Below are 7,017 nucleotides of genomic sequence, written 5' to 3'. Positions count from 1 at the left end.
TTGATTGCTTGTTGCATGTTGTGTCTTGTTGTGCATGCATGATCATAGGTCATTAAATCCTACTCTTGTCCCTCTTAATTTGAATTTAGAATCCATTATTCATACTCCTAAGGGAAGAAGTAATTTTAATCATTCTACTTCTACAATGGAAGTACATAATGAGGACCATGTGGAGGACCTTGGTCACATTGACCAACAAGGTATCCTCCACCCCAATGTGCATTATGATAACATGCAAGTACCTTTAGGCATGTCGAGGCCATTTATTCACCCACCACAACAACAAGACCAAGTTCCATTGGGAATGCCTAGGCCAATGTTTGCCACACAACCTCCCATAGTTCAAGGCAATCAAGGTGCCCATGTTGCACCTCCAATTGTTAACCCTCCCCTTGCTTTAAGAGATCACTATGTGCCTAATGAATATAATGCACCTACATACATTCAATTGCCACCATTTAGAGCACACCACTATGAAATCAAACCACAAACCATTCAAATGCTTCCTAACTATCACGGACTTCCAAGTGAAGAACCTTACAAGCATTTGGATGAGTTTCTTGAAGTATGTTCCACCGTGAGGTACACGGACATGCCGGAAGAGGTCTTAAGGCTTAAAATTTTTTCATTCACCCTCAAAGACAAGGCAAAATATTGGTTCAACAATCTTAGGCCTTTTTTAATAACTTCTTGGGTAGAAATGCAACAAGAGTTCTTAAAGAAGTACTATCCGGTTTTTAAGACCAATGCCATGAGAACTTCAATTAAGAAATTTTCATATGGGGATGGGGAAACATTTCATGAGGCATGGGAACAATTCAATGAATTGCTTAGGAAGTGTCCACATCATGACATGCCCAAATGGCAATTAGTTCAATATTTCATTGAAAGTCTATCGGACAATTTTAAAGGCATGGTTGATGCTTCCATGGGTGGCTCTTACATTGATAGGCATAAGGATGACGTGTGGCATCTTTATCTTCTAGGAATGGTAGGAATTCAAGTGGAAGGAAGAGTGTTAGCTTACATCAAGTCGACCATTCCATTGAAATAGCCGCTGAGATGAAATCTTTATCTCAAAGGTTTGATCAATTCTTGATCAACCAAAACTCGGCAAATCAAGTATCTTCCTTCCCTAACCATTCCCATCCTGCATCCAATGAATCATGTATGACTTGTTCGAGTGTCTTACATTCTACTTCCAATTATCCCCATGGACATGTGCAAAGTGAGCATCATGAACAAGTCAATGTATTTTTTGTTAATCAAGGGAACAATCCTTATGGCAATCACTATAATTCAAGTTGGAGGAATCACCCGAATTTCTCTTGGAGAAACCAAGGGGAAGGCTCAAACCCTTCCCAAGGTAGTTTTCAAGGAAAGTACATTCCACCTCCAACACAAGGCCAAGGATCCAAAGGATATAGGTCATATCAATCATAAGGAAACCAATTCTCTAATTCTCATTTGCCAAATCAATCATATTCTCAAGAAAATTTTAAGAGCCCTGCTTTTGAAAAAAAAGTTTTAACTGCTTTGGGCACTCTAGAGGCGAACACTCAATTGCTTCATTCTCACTCTCAATCTATTGCAAAGCTAGAAACCCAAGTGGGGCAAATAGCAAGCACTTTAAATGCAAGAGAGAAGGGGAAAATGCCTATGAATGCCCCACCAAAGCAACAATGTGTTGTGGAGACTCATTCCTCATCGGAAGGTCACACAATTAAGCAAGTCAATGAGGTAACTTCCTTGAGAAGTGGGAAGATTGTGGACAACCAAATGGGCATGTCCAATGAAGAGAGTGAACCAGTGCAACCACAAGTTGACTCCCATCCCGTGTCACATCATATTCCTCCTCCATTGCATATGCATGATCTTTCAAATGAGAATGTGTTGAAAAGTGGTTTTAAAAGTGATCTTGAAAAGAAAAATTTGCAAAATGATTTCAAAACTTCTTGTGTTGAAAAGACTTCAAAGAAAAATTCTGAAAAAGTTTTTGAACCAAAAGCTCCATTTCTGGATACCTTAAAAGGATCCATTTCAATTGACAAGTAAAAGACAAAGACCAATGAAATTATTGAAGTGTTTAGGCAAGTGAAAGTCAATCTTCCACTTTTGGATGTAATTAAGCAAATTCCGACTTATGCCAAATTCTTGAAAGACTTATACACCCAAAAGAGGAAGAACAAAAGCCAAGCTACTAGGAAAATGGTCTTAACCGAGCAAGTGAGCTCAATTTTACAACATAACACTCTTCCAAAGTTTAAGGACCCCGGTTCACCTACTACATCTTGTGTCATTGGAGACCATATCGTCAATCGGGCTCTCTTAAACCTAGGAGCAAGTGTTAACTGATGCACGCTGAAAAGTGCGCATTTAAACCCCTTAAGCTTAGGTATTATAGAACCTTTATCTTTCTTATTTTCCCGCTTTAGATTGATTTCGTGTTATTTTCATTTTCAGGTACTTATCCCCAAAATAAGCTAACTCAGCTAAATAAGAGCATAATTGAAGCAATCTTGAGATGAATCAAAGAAATGAGCAAAGTGGGAGCAAAAGGAAGCAAATGGTGGAAATTCAGCAAGTTCGATCGATCATGGAATATCTTCGATCGATCCAACATTGATCGATTTTAACACTTCAAGATGGACCCAAGCTATTTTGTCCTTATCCAAAGATCCCACAAAGTTCGATCGATCCAACATTCTTTCGATCGATCGAAAAGATTCCATCTTATCCAATTGTACCACCACACCTACCACTTTTATCTCTTTCCCAAAAATATCTCTAAAATATCTCAGATTTGTCTTTATCCAAAAAGGCACTGCCATGGTGGATTGATCTAGCCTTAGTGCGATAGATCTCAGCCATGTTCGATCGATCTCAGACAAGGTTCGACTGATAGAACTTCCCCAAGTGCGAGAAAAGACAAAAATCCAGCTCATTGAAAGTTGTCTCATAGCCAATCATTGGAGGAATGTTAGAGTGCGAGCCCAGACCATTAGGGTGACATTTTAACCTACCTATATAAAGATTAAGAGGCGCATTTTTGAAGAGAGGCTAGATAGAAAGACTTTTGATACAATTTCCATATTCTTAGTGAGGAAGCAAAGAAGGGAGGAGGCTAGAGACACAAGCTTGGAGTTCTTCCATCCACCAAGAAGAGGAGCAATTTCTTCCCTAGAGTTAGCCCTTGAGGGTTGGAGGATGCCATCCATGAGTGGCTAGACATTCTCATGGGGCTAGAGTTAGCCCTAAGCATGCTTTCTGTATCTTGATTTATGTATTTTTGAGGGGATTTGTATTGTGATACATGTTTTGACATTTTTATATACATAGATCTTGTTTATTCAATGATTTGTATGGTTTAATGCTTCAAATTGATCATTTCATTCTATCCATATGTCTATGTATGCTAGAATAGATGTTTATGTGTTTGTCTCTAGATTTTGTGTTATTGATGCATGTCTATGTGTGTTGATGCTATGGATCTAGAGATTGTCAAGACATAGTACTTAATAGAATGCTCTTGTGGTTTATTTGATGGTTCATACTCATTTCTTGATGGATTGTGCCTCTCTCTTAGTTTAATTAGTTTAATTTCATGTCATTAGCTTAGTTGTAGTGTAGTTGTAGTTTAGATGTTAAATGGGAGGACAATTCATGCTTGTTGTTTGATGTTCCATACTTTGAATGCAAGTAGCATATGTCTCTAACCTTGTGATGTGTTGGATTGTGAGCTTAAGGGAAGGATTAATGACTTAGTTTGATATATTATGCTTTTCACTTTGTTGCTTAGACAATATATACTTAATTGGCCATCCATACTTGTTGAAACAACCACACACACACACTATTGTTGCAATATATGTTTTCCCCCTCATTAATCATTCATTAAATTTGTAGAAAAGCTATACTTAGTGGTGACCTCTAAACCCCAAGATCTCTCTCTCTCTCTTTTACTCTCTCTATAGCATTTAATTGTTTATTTTAGTTTAAATTGCATCTTAATATAATTCAATCACCAACCAATCTTTTGATCACTCAACCTACTAACCCTAATCTCAATTCCACAACCTTATACGACCCACCAATCCCTTGGGACGATCCCTACTCGCCCTATCTATATTTTGTAATTAAAGGTAGTAGTGGCAATTATAAATATAAAACTTGGCCACTCTCATCTTAGCACACTTTTCAAGCGTTGGTCCCACGACACACCAATTTTTTGGCGCCATTGTCGGGGATTGATTGATGGCAAAGTCGTATTTGTGGAATCAATTAGGAGTTTGTACTCTTTTGATCGTGTTTTTACTTTATTTTCATTTTTATTTTGGTTACTTATTGTGTTGATTCTTGTTTAACTAGGTACATTGAGCTAAGAAGGCAAGCAAAGGAGCATTCCAAGCAAGGAGCTAAGCAAAGCAAGGAAAAAGCTAAAATTAAAAAAAAAAAATTGCAAAAGCTAAAATTAGAAAATGAATTGAAGTGCTATGGACCCTTTGTGAACTCTTTCTTAACTCAACTTCTAGTTAAATCATCGGCCCGTGTGGAGGCTTGTATTTCAATTCTTAGATAAATTGTGAGCCCGCGTGGAGGCATTTTATTGTTCTTTGCATATTTTTGAAAGCATGGGAGTATAGGATAATTGTATGTGGAGGAAGTTTGTTGTTGATTGATTTGTTGTGAAGGTGAAGTGTTTGTTCATTGCTTGTTGCTTGTTGTGTCTTCTTGTGCATACATGGTCGTAGATCATTAAATCCTACTCGTGTCCCTCTTAATTTGAATCTTGAAGCCATTGTTCGTACACCTAGGGGAAGGGGTAATTTTGATCATTCTACTTCTACAATGGAAGTACATAATGAAGACCATATAAAGGACCTTGGTCACATAAATCAACAAGGTATCCTCCACCCCAATGTGCATCATGATAACATGCAAGTACCATTAGGCATGCCAAGGCCATTCATTCACCAACTATAACAATAAGGCCAAGTTCCATTGGGAATGCTAAGGCCCATGTATGCTCCATAACCTCCCATAGTGCAAGGAAATCAAGGTGCCCATGTTGCAACACCAATTGCTAATCCTCCCCTTGCTTTAAGAGATCACTATATGCCTAATGAATAAAATGCACCAACATGTATTCAATTGCTACCATTTAGAGCACACCACTATGAAATCAAACCATAAACCATTCAAATGCTTCCTAATTATCATGGACTTCCAAGTGAAGAACCTTACAAGCATTTGGATGAGTTTCTTAAAGTATATTCCACCGTGAGATACACGGATATGCCAAAAGAGGTCTTAAGGCTTAAACTTTCTCCATTGACCCTCAAAGACAGGGAAAAATATTGGTTCAACAATCTTAGGCCTTTTTCAATAACTTCTTGGGCAGAAATGCAACAAGAGTTCTTGAAGAAGTACTATCCGGTTTCTAAGACCAATGCCATGAGAACTTCAATTAGGGAATTTTCACATGGGGATGGGGAAACATTTCATGAGGCATGGGAACGATTCAATTAATTGCTTAGGAAGTGTCCACACCATGACATGCCCCAATGGCAATTAGTTCAATATTTCTTTGAAAGTCTATCGGACAATTATAAAGGCATGGTTGATACTTCCATGAGTGGCTCTTACATTGATAGGCATGAGGATGACGTGTGGCGTCTTTATGAGAGCATGAGTGAAAATTCTTTGCATCGAACTTTATCTTCGAAGAATGGTAGAAATTCAAGTGGAAGGAAGAGTGTCGGCTTACATCAAGTCAACCATTCCACTGAAATAGCTACCGAGATGAAATCCTTATCTCAAAGGTTTGATCAATTCTTGATCAACTAAAACTTGGCAAATCAAGTATCTTCTTTTCCCAACCATTCTCATCATGCATCTAATGAGACATGTATGACTTGTTCAAGTGTTTTACATTCTACTTCCAATTGTCTCCATGAACATGTGCAAAGTGAGTATCATGAACAAGTTAATGCAGCTTTTGTTAATCAAGGGAACAATCCTTGTGGCAATCACTATAATCCTAGTTGGAGGAATCACCCGAATTTCTCTTGGAAAAGCCAAGAGGAGGGCTCAAACCCTTCCCAAGGTGGTTTTCAAGGGAAGTAAATTCCACCTCCAATGCAAGGCCAATGATCCCAAGGATATAGGTCATATCAATCACAAGGAAACCAATTCTCAAATTCTCATTTTCCCAATCAAACATATTCTCAAGTAAATTCTAGGAGCCCCACTTTTGAAGAAAAAGTTTTAACTGCTTTGGGCACTCTAGAAGTGAACACACAATTGCTTCATTCTCACTCTCAATCCATTGCAAAGCTAGAAACCCAAGTAAGGCAAATAGCAAGCACTCTAAATGCGAGAGAGAAAGGAAAAATGCCTTTGAATGCCCCACCAAAGCAACAATGTGTTGTGGAGATTCATTCCTTAATGCAGTAACTACCTTGAGAAGTGGGACAATTGTGGACAACCAAGTGGGCATGTCCAATGAAGAGAGTGAACTGGTGCAACCACAAGTTGACACCCGTCCCGTTTCATATCCTATTCCTCATTCATTGCATATGCATAATCATTTAAATGAGGATGTGTTGAAAAGTGATTTTAAAAGTAATCTTGAAAAGAAAAATTTGCAAAATGATTTCAAAACTTCTTGTGTTTAAGAGACTTCAAAGAAAAATTCTGAAAAAGTTTTTGAACCAAAAGCTCCATTTCCGGATGCCTTAAAAGGATCCATTTCTATTAACAAGCAAAAGGCCAAGACAAACAAAATTATAGATATGTTTAGGCAAGTGAAAGTTAATCTTCCGCTTTTGGATGCAATTAAGCAAATTCCGGCTTATGCCAAGTTTTTAAAAGACTTATGCACCCAAAAGAGGAAGAATAAAAGCCAAGCACCTAGAAAAGTGGTCGTAACCGATTAAAGTAAGCTCAATTTTGCAACATAACACACTTCCAAAGTTTAAGGACCCCGGTTCACCTACTACATCTTGTGTCATTGGT

General features: G+C 38.0%; 2 pseudogenes; both read right to left on the bottom strand.

Moving 5' to 3' along the window:
* Nucleotides 1-756: 756 nt before the first annotated feature.
* LOC132297797 (small nucleolar RNA R71) lies at nucleotides 757-855 on the bottom strand (annotated as a pseudogene).
* A 4,604-nt stretch (nucleotides 856-5,459) lies between these two features.
* Nucleotides 5,460-5,558, bottom strand: LOC132297956 (small nucleolar RNA R71; annotated as a pseudogene).
* Nucleotides 5,559-7,017: the final 1,459 nt, after the last annotated feature.

This window comes from Cornus florida, unplaced genomic scaffold (genome assembly GCF_030987335.1).
Source record: "Cornus florida cultivar Cherokee Brave unplaced genomic scaffold, ASM3098733v1 CherokeeBrave_3.0.0_Hap2_Chr02, whole genome shotgun sequence".
NCBI classification, from domain to species: Eukaryota; Viridiplantae; Streptophyta; class Magnoliopsida; order Cornales; family Cornaceae; genus Cornus; species Cornus florida.
Note: the sequence above shows the minus strand (reverse complement) of the source record. Positions and strands in the feature narration are given on the sequence as shown.